Below are 19,118 nucleotides of genomic sequence, written 5' to 3' on the forward strand. Positions count from 1 at the left end.
AGAAGAACACAGTTACCTAACAGTATACAATATACTATAGGAGTATATAGCTATAATGCAACTGTATACTATTATAGTAGATAATATACTGTAACAGTATATTATAATAATGTGCAATATACTGCAACAGTATGTTGTAATAGTATACAATATACCATAATAGTATAATATTGAATGAAGAACATAAAATATCACTATTGTATGCTATTTTGGTATATATTATATAATTCAATAGTATATAGTTTACTACAATAATATATTGTTGTAATATATAATATGATGTTATAATTGGGTCAGTTTTTAATTTTTAAATTTTTTTTACTGGATCCTTTTTAAATATTTTAATAAAATTCTCATATTTTTACAATTTTTCTTCTTCTTAAAAGAGGTCTTAGATGGAACTCCATGGAGATGTTATTTATTGTATTAGAAGTATAAATAATTTGTTCTCTCTTCTTGATACTTAACGTTTATAGGCAGCCTACGACTCCATCTCTTGTTGGCTTTCTCAGGTTCTCGCTTCCCTCCTCTTTATGTAATGTATCAATAATAGATTATGGACACAATTTAATCTCACGGTTTAACAATAGCCTTTTATGACTTTCCATTTAACTCTATAAAAGCATAACCACAATCACGATTCCCCTATCTCCTTTCACTAATAATATTATTCACAAAAGCTACAATATGTAGGAAAAATAATTAATTTGGTGGTTAGAAAAACTAATGGATAGGTAAGGATAATTAATTTAGTTTTTGTGGGTGAATGTATAAAACTCCCTTTTCATTTTCCCTTTTTGAGATTAACAACTGCAGAAAGGAAAAAAAGAAAAAGAACTAAGGGAATATGAACGAGATATTTCTGGAAAAGTGATATAATTGGAATACGATTATGATGATATATATGTTAATCAATTGGATGTATGCTGCCAGTGCCAAATATAATGATAGAGGGTGCAATCTCATAAATATTCATGCTACCTCATCTCGAATGTACGTAAGGTTAGCTAGATTGGTAAAAATTTATTCGCGCTGAATATTTATACCCAACCAACAAATAAATGTCACACGTCATTTAATTAACTATATTTATTTGTATTTAACTATAGTTAACTACTATGTGTTTTTCACATGAAATATTAACATAAAAAATATTTAGTAATCTTGCTATGTTTTATTATGTTCCTAATGTCGTTAGAAACAACTTACAGAAAACCCAAGAAATAAATTGGAAAACTAAAGTCTTTTAGCTATCTGTAGGCATTCATTTATGTCAAAACTAGGTAGGGATAGCCCGTGCAATATATTAGATATTTAGCCTTTTCTTTTTCAATTGCAGCAATGACAGTAAACAAATCTAAATAGAATCAAAAGAGTTTTCCATACAACATGAGCATAATTTCATTTTTTAAATTACAATATGTGAAAAAGGACATAAGAACGATGCCTTTCAACAACCAATCAAGAGCCTCATTTACTGCGTCTTTTTTAGCTTGCTACTTAATGGAAGACTATCATGTTACGCATTCCGTCGAACTCTGCTGTTTCTCAATAGTTTGTTATTAGATTGCCTTGTCTTGTAGGTTGATATTGCCTATACTGATTAATTTAGTAACACCTGGACCACCTTCTTTACTTGGTAGAAGACTTGATGGTGTTGCTGCTGCAACACAAAAAATGAACTATACCAAAACGATAGTGTGTGATGGCGCATCCCATGAGCAAATCCACAGGAACTTGAAAGTAGTAGAGCAAAATGATAGTCTCTATGCGGTTCCTGCTAAGGTTGCTAAGTATAAAAGAACCTATAAAGTCTTTTTCTAGCCAGCATAAACCAACAAAAAAAAAGGTACTAATATATTTCAACATATAGCAACTTCGATAAAGTAGCATGTCTTTCCTTATATGTAATAGAAATGCAAAGTAAACTTGTCAATACTAAGTTACTAACTGAACCTTAAATGAAAAATATCACTTATCAAGTTTTCAGTGTTCGAAATAGACAGCTACTATAAAAAACAAGAAGCTATGTCATAAATTCAACCCCGGGACTTCTCTAGTTTTTTTGTTGGTCCAAGAAGTTACAAGGATCATGTATGAAGATAGGGATGGAAGTGTTAAAAGTTTGTCTTTATAAGACCACAAACCGCGAATTTGATGTTAAAATCTTGCACATAATTTAAAAGGAAAATCACACCATTCGGATTTTTCATCCTTTTTCTACTATACAAAATTCTGAGAACTAATCAAGTCCCATGTACCATCCCCACTTTTAGGGCTAACTTGGTGCGGAAGCTACACCATGTGTCACAATGCAATCTTAAACCAGAGTACTCTATATCTTATATTAACTATTATATCTAGTAAAAGCCGTTAATGACTCAGTTTACATAGAAAGTTATATGATACCTACCTTTTCATACATGTTATATCATGTTTCAACAATGATAAGCGATCCAGAAACCTCCCTCAATTCCAATGAGATATGTTTCACTCATAAAGATGCCAAACACAGAAAAAGAGGTAGCTGAAAGCAAACCTCCATAATGGTATCATCCATGAAAACAATTCAAGAGTTGTTAAGATATGACCAAAACTAATTTCGATGCTGAGAAACAATATCAAAGCGTTAATGTGTTCTGTAGGGTAGAGAGAGGTGGTCAGTACCTTTGTAATGATCTCTACAGAGAGGACATTTGTTGCAATGTTGGGTACCTTTCTTTTGAAGGTTATTCTCACACAAGCCTCTTTAGCAGGCAAAAACTGTATAGAAAAATAGTTGTTGTCAGTTTTGATTATATGATTGATACTACTTTATAACTGATATATCTAGGAAATATAACTTAAGCGAACTTAGAAAAACGATGCTTCTAGCCTTTTTTCCCCCTTCACACTATTTCTTTTTACTCTTCCAATTTTCCCATAAAGAAGTAGGGGATAAGAGGCAATTCCAGAGAGAAACTTTGTAGTATTATAATATGGAATTTTGAACACCGTGATATTATGGCTGAAATGAGTATATAGAAAAGCATAAACCTGTAGACACAATAAAAATATAAAAACCCTAGGTAAAAACAGAAATTTAAAAGCAATTCTACCAATAATCCTTACTTCCACATCAATTGTTCACTAATAATCTAAATAACGATTTTTCAGTAAACAACGACAAAAAAAGATATCAAAAAAAATAGCATTCCAATTACATAGGACTTAGAAACACTAAAGAAAGAGGTATATAAAGGCTTAAGAGAAGTAGGTATGATAAGAAAGTAATAATCAAGAGAGGTTGTTGTATGACTTAAAAGTGTTGCAATATATGAAAACTTACCCGTAAGAATGAAAACTGTTAAGATTTTTGATATATACCCACTAGGAGACTGGAAAAGCTATTATCACACATTTCCTATAAATCTAAGTTTTTGTTTATTAACACTGTTCATTCAAGTCGAGAGCCGATACTTTGCCTTAGTGAAGTTGTCAAGGTTGGAGAAAAGAGAAGACATTCAAATGCAAAAAGAGCTCGCATTGAACAAAAATATGCTGTCATAATAGAGGTTTTAGACGGTAAGTATAGGTGCAAAATAAAACTACATCCTTGATCTGCTAAATTTTCTTACATAGACCTCCATAGGCATACAAAATGGTTCAACAACGTCCCACTCCGTGATAGGTGATCAAAATAAAGTAATCACAATAACTGAAGTTCATGAATGTATCTAATAAAATATGACAGCAGCAAGATTTAAAGGAGAAATTGTAGGAGATCGTGTTAAATACATGACTCTGTGGCTCTATACAAATATCATACTTGTTCTTCTTAAATTTAATAAGCAAAGTATAAGTATCACTATAGAATTCATTCGCACCAACGCACATCATCAGTGATAAATAATAAAAATAAGTACAATACAGAAATATAGAAAACTCAGCCTACCCGGCAAAATGATCGCTAAACTCTATGTTGGAGCGTCTCAACTACCAATTGGCTTAGTAATTCTAAAGATTAATGCACAGCAGAGCATGCCAAGTATTACTACGCGAACCTTTGCGAAATTTATAACTAAACTAAATCAGCTCTTTTAGTAATCCATGTTGTCAAATCTTGAATGAAGTCAATTGTTTGTCTAAACTTAAGGTTTTGCATTTAGTATACTGTTCAACTTAGCATATGATTTTAGAGTTGCTTCTTGTATTTTCTTGTCAAGAAAGTTGAAGCTTTTGTTCATTGTTTCAACCGGTAGATACTGTACAGAGCTATTTTTAGAACTAAATATCCTCACACATAAGAAGTCTTCTCACTGTTTCCTAGAACTCTAGTTTGTAATTGTCCTACTTGAAGAAAAACTATCACAATAGTTCAAGCTATTGTTTTTTCCTTATTCTTTTTGTTGGTACTTTTTGTGAACTTTAACACAAAAATTAAGTAGCCAAATCTACTTTCAAAATCTGTTAGGCAAAAGAAATCGAAAAAATGTGGTATCCTAAACAAACAAACAGTAAGACAGTAACCCCGCAGGTGGAGCTTAGAAGTTAAAAGTAATGCAGAGTTAGATTCGTAACCAGTTGAACTAAACTTATATCATAACAGCGAAATATGATAGCAGCAACATCTAGAAAGCAGAAGTAGATTCAATCGCATTCAGAAATAGCAGCAAGAAGTGGCTCAATTGCATACCTTTCACCATAAGGTGTCTTTGAGGTTCAAAGAGAATGTGTGAGTTGTTGAGAATGTATATGCAACATCTTATCTGAGATAAATTAAGACTAAAGTAAACTCAATTTTAGTGAAAAAACTTTCAAGGCTCAAACCAGTCTCTTAAGCTGCCAAATAGGTTGCTAATCATAGTTATAGAGGACGACATCAATACCCAATAAGACCGATACTTCGGACCCTGCTTGGGAAAATCTCAAGAAATTATTGGAGATTATGCTTGTAACTGACATACCTCTTTAAAAAGATATTCGTGCTCTCACCATATAAAGAAACATGTCCACATGTTGAACTGACCAGCCATATTGCCAAGTATACATGAGCTTCATATATCAAATGTAATTTAAATCCAATTATATTGCTACCCACTATTTAACGTATAATGATAATCAAATTCATTATGATACAAGTAATATTGTCTTCCTTGATAATTATAATCATAACCAAATCAAATGTTCAGAATAAAAACACAGATGAGGTATTAAACATGAGAACATTTCATTTAATGCCCGGGTAAAAAGTTTGGATAGAATTTTTTATGAATAATTGTGAGGAGCCCAAATTGATAAGATTTCAGCAAGCATTGGTCCAAGCTTTGATGCACAAGTTCAAACTAAATGTTCAGGTGATGTTAAATCTATTTCATAATACATGATTTTCCTCTATTCTCATCATTCTCTCACACAATCTGGCAAATAAAGTAATGATTATTGTAGAATACTTATACTGCATAAATTTCTCAAAGAACTTGGTGCCTAGCAAATTCTGCAAGCTTTTAATCAAGTTTGTTCTTTTAAGCCTAAACCAACTCTGGAGATACAGTTAGTTTAATAACACAAATCTACCTAAATTGCTCAGAATGAGAACAACATTACAACTTTGAAGATGCATTGGCTGATTTAGTAATAATTTGAGCTGACAGAAAGATGTTGTATGCTTGATTCAGCTTTGATTTCTCATACTTTCACTAAGAGAGCCTCTTTTAATCAGCTTCCATCACTCTATATAATTTTCCGTCGCCTAGCCTTTTTGTCAGCATGTACTTTTCCCATGGTTTGATCATTTGTATTCGTTGTTTCAGCAGCCCTTTTCTATTCTCTGAACTTAGCTACCGCAACCAAATCTAATAGTGAGAAAATTATATGTACTAATAAATCATATCTATATCTAAGTACATAATCCATCCTCTATTTTCTAAAAGTTCATAGCGCTACGTCGAATTTTGAAATTAGCGTTTGGATATTTAGAATTTTCTGATGAAATTGACGTAGCACAGTCAACCAAAGATTCTGACCAAGTTAAATCTGCTGAATCAACATAGATATCTACAATCCACAATCTAAATTAAACAGAGAGAAGGGAAACTTTTGAGGTGAAAAAGAGGTAGACACAGAACATGTAGGAAACAAAGAGAAGAGAGAAAGTTCACCTTTGTTTCTGATGAAGAGCTCCAAGTTGTCTCTTTCTTGCTGCCCTACACTCTTCTCCTTGATGCCCTAAACCCAAAAAGTCAGATCAGATTAAAAAAACAAACACTTTAAGATAGATGGAACAATATTATACAATGAGGGGAAAAAAAATATCATGCATACAAATCAAGAGGAAAAGAACAACACTTTGTCAAACTTTGGAATAGGAGCAAACCAGTGAACTTGGAAAAGTATTATTGAGAAGGTTGAAGAAAATCGAAAGAAAGAAGAGTAAGAGCTACTGAACTATGGTGGTGGCTGTAGAAATAAATGCGGTGTATCTCCTTGTAGATATAATGAATAATATGCCCTTGTTTTGAAATTTATTGACGTGAAGCACACACATCGAAACTAAAGCTGCCATAAAATATAAGAGTAACACAAAGTGATAGTACACAACTTTATACACTCAACAATAATCTATATGCTTTTTATCTTCTCGTTACCAAATCAACCACAAAGCTAAAGTGAAAATACCCCACCTCCCACCATCAAATGAAAAAAATGATAAAAAGAAAAGTAACCAGTCCGAGTCTTTCAAAGAACAGGGAGGGCATAGAAGGATAATCTTACCTTGCTCAAATCCATCAACAAAACATTTTCCCAGAAAGTCAGACCAACGGAAGTCAAATAAAAAATAATAAAAGAGCGAAAGAATGAGAAAAAGAATGCTCCAGAAAACTAACAATTGTTACCTTGCCCAAAACTAAAGCTTCAACGTAGGAGGAGCATTTCTTTATCGAGCTTACTATGAATGCTACAAATATGAGTAATTTGTTACCTGCAAATCAAACTAAATGCAAGATAGAGCTGAGCTAAAACCCAACAATTGAAGCCTTTCTGCAGATGGTGCAAAAACTCGAATCTCGTTCCTGTTATTCAGACAGAGATAAACAAAATCAGCAGTAGTTTACCGTGACAGAACCATGAAAGAGCAAAAAAAGAGAGGAGATGAAATTGAAGAAAAGGAACATTGGAAGAGAACCGGAGAAGATACAAAACTCCATACTTTATTAAGCAATGTGAGGCTATACCCAAAATTTTCTTCTTCTTAAGTAGGCTTATCAACCAGATCAGGGTCACTATCGGGCTGAGATAGAGAAGCATTTAGGCTCTAAAAAAGAGAAGATCAACAATGGGAAACTATTAAGCTTCTGGTAAAAGGGAAAAAAGAGAGATTAAGCGAGATACAAAACATGAAATTTGAGGTTGAAGATGAATGGATTCTACAGCCATTGAATAGCAAAACTAAAAAGGATGGAGAGAAATCAAAAAGAAAAGAATTAAGGAAAAAGAAGAAGATATGTCCAAAATTAATTGCAGCAAGAACACAAACAGATCTTGAGATCTTGAGAGCAGAAAAGGATGCGGTGACTGAGAAAGAAACCAAGGAAGTTACACGTAGTATCTGTTGAAGGAAAAATAGGCCGCGTATAGAGCTGATGCTAAATGACTGAATTATCCTCAAGCTTTTTAAAAAAGGCACTAAGCAGATATGTCTTGCTCTTCTAATATATAGAAAATTATTCCACAAGTTGTACGATAAAACAATTGCAGATTACTAGGAATATTGATAAGGAAAAGATAAAAATAAATAAAAGGAAGAAGAGGAGGCAACGATCCGAATTTCCCGCCCTCGGGAGTCGTAATGGCGCTTACTAATGAGAGTTAGGCCAGCCAAGTTTATTACTTTCATTACAACATAATCCCTTTTTAACAATTATCGGCAATAATACCAAAAACAACGAAATTAAATAATAAGCGGAAGTCTTTATTTTATATAAAACTGAATAGAATGCGGAAAAAGTCAATATAAGCCTCTATCCAAGACTGGTGTCTCGAATACAATGAGATAACAGACAGAATAAAGGATAGGGGAGACGCCGGGCCTGCGGATGCCTGCAAGGCTACCTCGGGTCTCTCTGGACTGAAGGCCTTCTCCCACTCTACTGCTGCTACTGCTGTCCAAAACCTGGATCTGTGCAAAATAGCACAGAGTGTAGTATCAGCACAACCGACCCCATGTGCTAGCAAGTGTCTAGCCTAACCCCGGCGAAGTAGTGACAAGGCTAGACCAGACTACCACATAAACCTGTGCAATCTCATATATCTACAGCGGAATCGAAATACAAAACAGATAAACAATATGGGAGGGGGAGCATGCTGTGGGGACTATAATAATTTCCAAATAAGAGTCGTCCAGTAACGAAGGAAAACAATACAACTCAATAGTATGTAATGAAACAGAAATCAACAAGTGCACGGCATCACCTTTTGTGCTTTTACTCTCATACTCGCCAAGAAATAACATGTGCACGACATCACCCTTCGTGCTTTTACTCTCATTCCTCACATATATCAATAGAATCGGCAGGGAATGGTACATCGTGCGGCACGATATCACCCTTCGTGCTTTAACACTCTTTTCTCATAATAAGAAAACAATGCACGACATCACCCTTCGTGCTTTACACTCTTTCCTCACAAGAAACAAACAATGCACGGCATCACCCTTCGTGCTTTAACACTCTTCCTCACCCAATCAACAATCACAAACAAGGGCAAAGGAATAATAAAACTATAATGAACATCCCGGCAAGGGTACACAAACAAACAATTAAAAACCCGGCAAGGGTACAACATCAATAATCTCAACGTCCCGGCAAGGAAAATATTCAATAATCAACAACGTCCCGGCAAGGGAACAAATCATTAACTCTTTCTCTTTCGTTCACTTTCATCTCATAGTTCACATTATCACTCGAGCCAATGCTCCAAAGATTTACTTGTCTCATATACCTTCATAATTTGTATTTCAACTCGAGCCAACGCTCCACGAAGTTCAAAGGTCACAATTTCTTTCACAAGATCTTTACAACACATAGAAGTCATCAATTAAGCATGGAAGATATAACAAAATCACAACTATTCGCAAATAACGACTCACGGTCATGCTAGACACCAATGTATAGATACTCGTCACCATGCCTATACATCGTACTCGACAATTAGCAAGTAGCAAATAAGACGCAACTCCTATTCCCTCAAGCTAGGGTTAAACCAAACACTTACCTCGATGCTTTGAACTCAACTCAAGCCTCAACTATAGCTTTACCCCGTGATTCCACCTCCAATCCGCTCGAATCTAGTCACAAGTCACTTTATTACTTTAATAAACACTAAATGAATCAATTTGAATGCATAAAAATGAATTTCCCAAAGTTTTTCCCAAAAATTCCAAAATCACCCCCGGGCCCACGTGGTCAAAACCCGAGGTTCGAACCAAAATCCGGTTACCCATTCCCCCACGAACTCAAATATGTAATTTGTTTTGAAATCGGACCTCAAATTAAGGTCCAAATCCCCAATTTTTAGAAAAACCTAGGTTCTACCCAAAACCCCCAATTTCACCCATGAAAATCTTTGATTTTAAGTGAAAAACATGTTAAATGATGTTAATGATTGAAAGAATTGAGTAAAAATCGACATACAAATGATTTGGAATGAAACTTGTTCTTGAAAAATCGCCTAAGGAGTTTGGGTTTTGAAAGAATGATGAAAAATGGTGAAAATTCGACTAAGTATAAAATTTGCTGAGCCTCAGTTATGGGAATTGCGAACTGGGGTTCGCAATTGCGAACCCCGACCAAATATGGGAAATGCGAAGTCATGTTCGCATTTGCGAACACTAGGCAAAAACAGGGTCTTCGCATTTGCGACACTTATGTCGCATTTGCGATGGCCCAGACATCGCATTTGCGAGCTTGATGGTCGCATTTGCGACTGGCTCACACTTCGCATTTGCGAACAAGTTGTCCGCATTTGCGACCCAGATAAACTATTCCCTTCCTCGCATTTGCGATGCTAGGCTCGCATTTGCGAGGCCTGCTTCGCAAATGCGAAAATTGCAGGTCTGATGCACCAGATTTTCTCTAAGTTCAAAATGCACTCCGACACCTATCCAAAACTCGCCCGAGCTCTCGGAGCTCCAAACCAAATATGCACACAACCTCAAAAACATCCTACGGACTTATCCGTGCGATCAAATCGCCAAAATAACATTATATACATCGAATCAAGCCTCAAAACTCATGATTTCTTCCAAATTTTCATAAAACATCAAATTCCCATTTTAAGTCCGAAACACGTCAAACGACGTCCGTTTTCAACCAAACTTTACAGAAAGCGCTTAAACCATATATAAGACTTGTACCGGGTGCCGGAACCAAAATACGGGCCCGATACCATAGTCTTTTAATCAAATTTCATTTTCAATTTCCTTAATTATTTCCAGAAAACAATTTCACACAAAAATTCATTTCTCGGGCTTGGGACCTCGGAATTCGATTTCCGGGCATACGCCCAAGTCCCATATTTTCCTACGGACCCTCCGGGACCGTCAAATCACGGGTCCGGGTCCGTTTACCCAAAATGTTGACCGAAGTCAAATTTATTCAATTTAATATCAAAATTTAGCATTTTTCTCATAGAATTCATATTTAAGCTTTCCGGCTACGCGCTCGGACTGCGCACGCAAATCGAGGCAACCCCAAATAAGGTTTTCAAGGCCTCGGAAGCACAGAATGAGTAAGGAAATAAGTGATGACCCTTTGGGTCGTCACATTCTCCACCTCTAACATAACCGTTCGTCCTCGAACGGACAAAAGAAAGAAGTACCTGAGTTGGGGAAAAGATGAGGATAACGACTTCGCATATCAGACTCGGACTCCCAGGTCGATGCCTCATGGGGCTGACCTCTCCATTGAACATGAACAGAAGGAAAACTCTTGGATCTCAACTGACGAATCGGCCGGTCTAGAATAGCTACCGGCTCCTCCTCATAAGACAAATCCTTGTCCAACTGGACAGTGCTGAAATCTAACACGTGGGGTGGATCGCCGTGATACCTCCGAAGCATGGATACATGAAAAACTGGATGCACGGCTGATAAGCTAGGCGGCAATGCAAGTCTATAAGCCACCTCTCCTACTCGATCAAGAATCTCAAACGGACCAATGAACCTTGGGCTAAGCTTGCCCTTCTTCCCAAACGTCATCACGCCTTTCATAGGCGACACTCGGAGCAATACCCGCTCACCAACCATAAATGCCACATCTCGAACCTTGCGGTCTGCATAACTCTTTTTCCTAGACTGGGCTGAACGAAGCCTATCCTGAATGATCTTGACCTTGTCCAAGGCCTCCCGAACCAAATCTGTACCCAACAACCGAGCCTCTCCGGCTGAAACCATCCAACCGGAGACCGACACCGCATACCATATAAAGCCTCATAAGGAGCCATCTAAATGCTCGACTGGTAGCTGTTATTGTTGGCAAACTCCGCTAAAGGCAAGAACTGATCCCACGAACCTCCAAAGTCGATAACACAAGCTCGAAGCATATCCTCTAGGATCTGAATAGTCTGCTCGGACTGACCGTCCGTATGGGGGTGAAATGATGTGCTCAAATCTACCCGTGTGCCCAACTCTCGCTGCACCGCGAGGTAAACTGCGTGCCCCGATCCGAAATGATAGACACGGGAACACCATGAAGGCGAACAATCTTCCGAATATAGATCTCAGCGAACCTCTCAGAAGATTAGGAGACTACCACAGGAATGAAATGTGCTGACTTGGTCATCCTATCAATAATAACCCATATCGCATCAAACTTCTTCCGAGTCAGCGAAAGTCCAGTAACAAAATTCATAGTAATCCGCTCCCACTTCCACTCGAGAAGCTCAATCCTCTGAAATAAACCAACAGGCCTCTGATGCTCGTACTTAACCTGCTGACAATTCAAACAACGAGCCACGTATGCTACGATATCCTTCTTCATTCTACGCCACCAATAATGCTGCCGCAAATCCTGATACATCTTCGCGGCGCCCGGATGAATAGAGTACCTGGAACTATGGGCCTCCTCTAAAATCAACTCTCGAAGCCCATCCACATTGGGCACACAAACTCGCCCCTGCAATCTCAAAACTCCATCTGCATCTAAGGTAACCTGCTTGGCACCTCCTCGCTGCACCGTGTCTCCAAGGACACACAAATGGGGATCATCAAACTGCCGATCACGAATACGCTCCAATAATGAAGAACCAGCGACCGTGCAAGCTAACACACGACTCGGCTCAGAAACGTCCACTCTCACAAACTGATTGGCTAAAGCCTGAACATCTAAAGCAAGCGGCCTCTGGCTGACAGGAATATAAGCGAGACTGCCCATACTGGCTGACTTCCTACTCAAAGCATCGGCCACTACATTGGCCTTCCCCGGATGATAAAGGATGATGACTTCATAATCCTTCAACAACTCCAACCACCTCCTCTGCCTCAAATTCAACTCCTTTTGCTTGAACAGGTACTGAAGACTCTTGTGATCAGTGAACACCTCACACGCCACGCCATACAAATAATGCCTCCAAATCTTCAATGCGTGAACAATGGCTGCCAACTCTAGATCATGCACTGGATAGTTCTTCTCATGAATCTTCAACTGCCTCGAAGCATAGGCAATGACCTTGCTATCCTGCATCAAACACTGCTCCAAGCCAACATAGGAAGCATCACAATAGACTGTATAGGGCCCTGAACATGTGGGCAAAACCAACACCGGTGCCGTAGTCAGAGCTGTATTGAGCTTCCGAAAGCTCGCCTCACACTCATCCGACCATCTGAACTGGGCACCCTTCTGGGTGAATCTGGTCATTGGGGCTGCAATAGAAGAAAATCCCTCCACGAACCGTCGATAGTAGCCTGCCAACCCCAAGAACTTCGAATCTCTGTAGCCGATGCTGGTCTAGGCCAGTTTTTGACTGCCTCTATCTTCTTCGGGTCCACCTGAATACCCTCTGCTGATACAACATGACCCAGAAATGCAACTGAACCCAACCAGAATTCACACTTCGAGAACTTAGCATATAACTGACTATCCCCCAGAGTCTGAAGAACCACTCTAAGGTGCTGCTCGTGCTCCTCCTGGATGCGGGAGTATATCAATATATCATCAATGAACACTATCACGAATGAATCCAAATAAGGCCTGAACACTCGGTTCATCAAGTCCATGAAAGCTGCTGGGCATTTGCCAACCCAAATGACGTAACCAAGAACTCATAATGCCCATACCGAGTGCGGAAAGCTGTCTTAGGGACATCGGACGCCCTAATCCTCAATTGATGGTAACCAGATCGCAAGTCAATCTTGGAGAATACCCTGGCACCCTGAAGCTGGTCGAACAAATCATCAATCCTCGGTAGTGGATACTTATTCTTGACCGTTACCTTGTTCAATTGCCAGTAATCAATACACATTCTCATTGACCCATCCTTCTTCTTGACAAATAACACCGGCTCACCCCAAGGTGAGACACTGGGTCTAATGGAACCCTTCTCAAGCAAATCCTGCAACTGTTCTTTTAACTCCTTCAACTCCGGCGAGGCCATACGATATGGCGGAATAGAAATGGGCTGAGTGCCTGGAACCAAATCAATGCAGAAATCAATATCCCTGTCGGGTGGCATACCCGGCAGGTCTGAAGGAAAAACATCAGTGAACTCTCGAACAACGGGTACAGAATCGATAGAGGGAACCTCAACACTGGAATCCCGAACATAAGCTAGATAAGCCAAACACCCCTTCTCGACCATACGCCGAGCCTTCACATACGATATAACACTGCGGGTGGAATGACCTGGAGTCCCTCTCCACTCTAAACGAGGCATACCCGGTAAAGCTAAGGTCACCGTCTTGGCATGGCAGTCCAAGATAGCGTGATAGGGTGATAACCAGTCCATCCCCAATATAATATCAAAGTCGACCATATCTAAAAGCAACAAATCTACACGAGTCTCCAGACCCCTAATCAACACGACACAAGAGCGATGGACTCGATCGACCACAATGAAATCACCCACCGGTGTAGACACATAAACAGGAATACCCAATGCATCACTAGGCATGATCAAATACGGGGCAAAATAGGATGACACATACGAATACGTAGACCCCGGATCAAACAACACTGAAGCATCTCTATCACAAACCAGAACCGTACCTGTAATAACCGCATCTGAAGCCTCTGCCTCGGGCCTAGCTTGAAGAGCATAACATCGGGGCTGGGCCCCACCACTCTGATCTACCTCTCTGGGACGGCCTGCTGCTGGCTGGCCTCCACCTCTGGCGGTTTGAGCTCTACCTCCACCTCTGGCACCTCTACCCCCACCTCTAGCTAGCTGGGCGGGCTGTGGAGCAGCTGCTGCCTGAACCATGGCACGAGAACCCTGGTGCTGAGAACTGCTCGGTGCTCGAGGGCAAAATCTGGCAATATGACCCGTGTCAGCACAAGTGTAACAAGCTCTCGGCTGCTGAGTCTGCTGGCCCTGTCGACCTGAATGACCACCACGGAAACTCTAAAGCGGCGGTACACTTATAGGTGCTGATGGTGAACTGTAGGACTGCTGGTCAGAATAATGCCCACGGAAACCACGATCACCTGGGGCACCCTGAGAAACCTGGAGGGCTGACTGGAAAGGCCTAGAAGGCTGACCCCTATCATAAGAATCTCTGCCTCCAGATGAGGCACCAATGAATCGGCCTGACTGACGGGGTCTCTTGTCTGCTCTATGGCCACCCCCCTGTGGCAATACCATCTCGATCCTCCGGGCCACATTGGCCGCCTCCTGAAAAGTAATATCACTCCTCGCCTCTCTAGCCATCTGGAGACGAATAGGCTGGATGAGTCCATCAATAAACCGTCTCACTCTCTCCCTCTCAATGGGGAGTATGAAAATAGCATGGCGAGCCAACTCAATAAACCTGGTCTCGTACTGGGTGACTGACATGGATTCCTGATGGAGACGCTCAAACTGCCTCCGATAGGCGTCACGCTGTGTGACAGGGAGAAACTTCTCCAGAAATGTATGCGTGAACTGCTCCCAGGTCAAGGCTGGAGACCCTGCTAGTCTAGCTAAACAGAAATCCCTCCACCAAGTCTTGGCGGATCTAGATAGGCGAAATGCAGCAAAGTCAACTCCATTGGACTCAACAATACCCGTGTTCCAAAGAACCTCGTGGCAGCTTTCCAAATAATCCTGAGGATCCTCGGTGGGTGCACTACTGAAAGTAGTAGTGAAGAGCTTGGTGAACCTATCCAATCTCCACAAAGCATCGGCAGACATGGCTGCCCCATCACCGGCCTGGGATACCACACCCGACTGAGCTGCTCCAACTGGCTGAACTGCTGGGGCTTGAACCTGAGGAGCTACCTGCTCCGGAGTACGAGTAGCAGGAGTTTGGGCCCCTCCTCCAGCCTGAGAGACAGCTGGTGCTACAGGAAGCAAACCCGCTCAAGTAACACTCTCATGAGGCCCACCAATCGGACCAAAGCATCCTGAAGAACTGAGGTAGCAAGAAACCCCTCTGGGACCTGAGCTGGGCCCACCGGAACTGCTGGGGCTGGGGCCGGAACCTCCTCGTCAAAGTCGACCTGAGGCTCCGCCACTAGTGCTGCTGTTCGGGGCTGAGCTCTGCCCATACCTCGGCCCCTAGCACGGCCTCGTCCTCTGCCCCTAGCGGGAGCTGTCTGGGGCTTGGACTGCTGATCGGAAGATGAGGAAGCACGTGTTCTCGCCATCTGCGAAAGAACAGAGTAGAAGTTCAATTAGCATTGAGAAACCAAACCGCACGACAATGAAAGAACAAATGTGAAACTTTTCCCAACTCGGTTGCCTCTGGGGGATTAATACAGACGTCTCCGTACCGTTCCCTCAGACTCTACTAAGCTTGTCCGTGAGTTGTGATGTAACCTAGAGCTCTGATACCAACTTGTCACGACCCGAATTTCCCGCCCTCGGGAGTCGTGATGGCGCCTACCAATGAGAGCTAGGCCAGCCAGGTTTATTACTTTCATTACAACATAATCCCTTTTTAATAATTATCGGCAATAATACCAAAAACAACGAAATTAAATAATAAGCGAAAGTCTTTATAATATGTAAAACTGAATAGAAATGCGGAAAAAGTCAATATAAGCCTCTATCCAAGACTGGTGTCACAATACTCACGAACTGCTAAGAATACTACATACAAACGTCTGAAAGAGAATATTTACTGTTTGTCTCGAATACAATGAGATAACAGACAGAATAAAGGATAGGGGAGACGACGGGCCTGCGGACGCCTGCAAGGCTACCTCGGGTCTCTCTGGACTGAAGGCCTGCCCCCACTCAACTGCTGCTGCTGCTGTCCGAAACCTGGATCTGTGCAAAATAGCACAGAGTGTAGTATCAGCATAACCGACCCCATGTGCTGGCAAGTGTCTAGCCTAACCCCGGCGAAGTAGTGACGAGGCCAGACCAGACTACCACATAAACCTGTGCAATCTCATATATCTACAGCGGAATCGAAATACAAAACAGATAAACAATATGGGAGGGGGAGCATGCTGTGGGGAGTATAATAATTTCCAAATAAGAGTCGTCCAGCAACGAAGGAAAACAACACAACTCAATAGTATGTAATGAAACAGAAATCAACAAGTGCACGGTATCACTCTTCGTACTTTTACTCTCATACTCGCCAAGAAATAACATGTGCACGGCATCACCCTTCGTGCTTTTACTCTCATTCCTCACATATATCAATAGAATCGGCATAGAATGGTACATCGTGCGGCACGACATCACCCTTCGTGCTTTACACTCTTTCCTCACAAGAAACAAACAATGCACGGCATCACCCTTCGTGCTTTAACACTCTTCCTCACCCAATAAACAATCACAAACAAGGGCAAAGGAATAATAAAACAATAATGAACATCCCGGCAAGGGTACACAAACAAACAATTAAAAACCCGGCAAGGGTACAACATCAATAATCTCAACGTCCCGGCAAGGGAAAATATTCAATAATCAACAACGTCCCGGCAAGGGAACAAATCATTAACTCTTTCTCTTTCATTCACTTTCATCTCATAGTTCACATTATCACTCGAGCCAATGCTCCAAAGATTTACTTGTCTCATATACCTTCACAATTTGTATTTCAACTCGAGCCAACGCTCCACGAAGTTCAAACGTCACAATTTCTTTCACAGGATCTTTACAACACATAGAAGTCATCAATTAAGCATGGAAGATATAACAAAATCCCAACTATTCGCAAATAAGGACTCACGGTCATGCTAGACACCAATGTATAGATACTCGTCACCATGCCTATACATCGTACTCGACAATTAGCAAGTAGCAAATAAGACGCAACTCCTATTCCCTCAAGCTAGGGTTAAACCAAACACTTACCTCGATGCTTTGAACTCAACTCAAGCCTCAACTATAGCTTTACCCCGTGATTCCACCTCCAATCCGCTCGAATCTAGTCAACGAATAATATGACACATTATATGAGGTATTTTTTCTGTTTTATCTTGTGGTCGTGTGACATTAACTGTTAATTACTGACTTCCGTTTGTATTTGTTGGTAAACCACAAAAATGTATCAAGATTCACATGGTAGTTGATAAACGGGTAGGTAGAATTTTAAAATGGTTCAGGTTTTGAATTTGTGTTTTAATAATTTCTTTTTACAATTTAATTTTTGTCATGTTATTAAATCTCACAAAAAAAGTATAAATCCGGCAAGAGTAACCATTTAAGTAACATAGATATTGTAAATTGATTTTTTGAAAGACAAAACGAAGATATATAATTTTTATAGCCAATTATATGAAATTGAGTGACCATTTGAGCCGTCTATTCTGCACTTTCGTCATTTGCAATAACAAACAAAAAAATGTGTGTTTGCGTGTACTAAGTGTCAGTCAACCTGTAATGTTTTAATATAATGAAACAATAATATTTCTATAACAAAAAACAAAAATAGCAAATCAGAAGTAAAGCTCAATCTCGAAATAATTAAATATAAACTGAAAATAAATTTTGGAATGAAAATCGAGCCCACTGAATGCACAATGTGTCCTTAAGAAAATTATTCCCCTCAAGTATCCGAGGTGTTGGAATATTATCCTCCAAAGAATTAACGATTTAACTCACCAAAGTATTGGTATCAAAAACGTTGGTGACAGCGAACCACTTAATGGCTGTAAATCACACTGGAATTTACTTGTGCAGAAGGAGAAGAAGTTCGAAAATTTTTGTAAGGAAAGATTCTGGGATCACGACATATTTATAGCCATTTCTGGAACTGTTTCTGAAAAGTTTGCAACATTTCAGAAACAACCATGGTTGTTGGAACATGCGAGAACGTATAAAATATTTCGAAAAAATAATTTAAAATAATTCCGGAAAGAAACAAACCGGGTCACATCGCATCGCGGGTCCTGGGTTATTTCAAGTTGACTTTCCATTAATTAGTTAAATTAATTGATTAAATAATTGAAAGAAATTTTATCCAAAAAGATTAATCAATCAATCTTTGACCGAAGCTGAAGTCAAAGCCAAGCCAAGCCAAGCGAGCGACAAGGGCGACGACGCGAAGATTACCTTCTTTCCAACCCATTTAACACCAAGGGGAGTGCTTTCTCAATATGAGCACATTCCCTTTTCTTTCCACCACCAATAAGGGACAATTGCTCTTTCCAAAGCATAAGGGAGCTCACTTTCCCTTCTCATTTCTGTCCTCCATTTCTCATTCACCAAACTTTAATCCCAACGATCCCCCACATGAATGGGGAATGTCTATATGACAAAAGAATGCAGGGACGAGTGTGTGATTTACATGCAAGGATTAATGGCATCTGGATAAGTAGGTTTTCCTTTGAACTTTCTGTAGTAAACTTATATCGGATATACTCGGTCAATCGGTAGATTTGATATCTTTGAACTGTCGAGCTTTGTTGTATACTTAAACAACATAAGTCACACAATCAACTCTTAACGGTCTATAGTTTTCAGGGTTGTGTTCGTTTCAACGATGA

The 19,118-nt window shown here is 39.8% G+C and overlaps 1 long non-coding RNA gene across 7 annotated transcripts; it reads right to left on the minus strand.

The window, feature by feature from the left end:
- Nucleotides 1-1,342: 1,342 nt before the first annotated feature.
- Nucleotides 1,343-7,633, minus strand: LOC109208578. 7 transcript variants are annotated; one of them, XR_002065212.1, is made up of 4 exons: nucleotides 7,190-7,631; nucleotides 6,141-7,052; nucleotides 4,947-5,034; nucleotides 1,343-4,764 (listed from the first exon to the last, which is right to left on the minus strand). It is a non-coding gene; the product is annotated as an uncharacterized LOC109208578 (long non-coding RNA). The 7 variants fall into 7 exon arrangements; XR_002065211.1 differs by having other exon boundaries at nucleotides 1,343-5,034; nucleotides 6,141-6,207; nucleotides 6,876-7,052; nucleotides 7,190-7,630; XR_002065213.1 differs by having other exon boundaries at nucleotides 1,343-4,748; nucleotides 7,190-7,630.
- Nucleotides 7,634-19,118: the final 11,485 nt, after the last annotated feature.

This window comes from Nicotiana attenuata, unplaced genomic scaffold, assembly GCF_001879085.1.
Source record: "Nicotiana attenuata strain UT unplaced genomic scaffold, NIATTr2, whole genome shotgun sequence".
NCBI classification, from domain to species: domain Eukaryota; kingdom Viridiplantae; phylum Streptophyta; class Magnoliopsida; order Solanales; family Solanaceae; genus Nicotiana; species Nicotiana attenuata.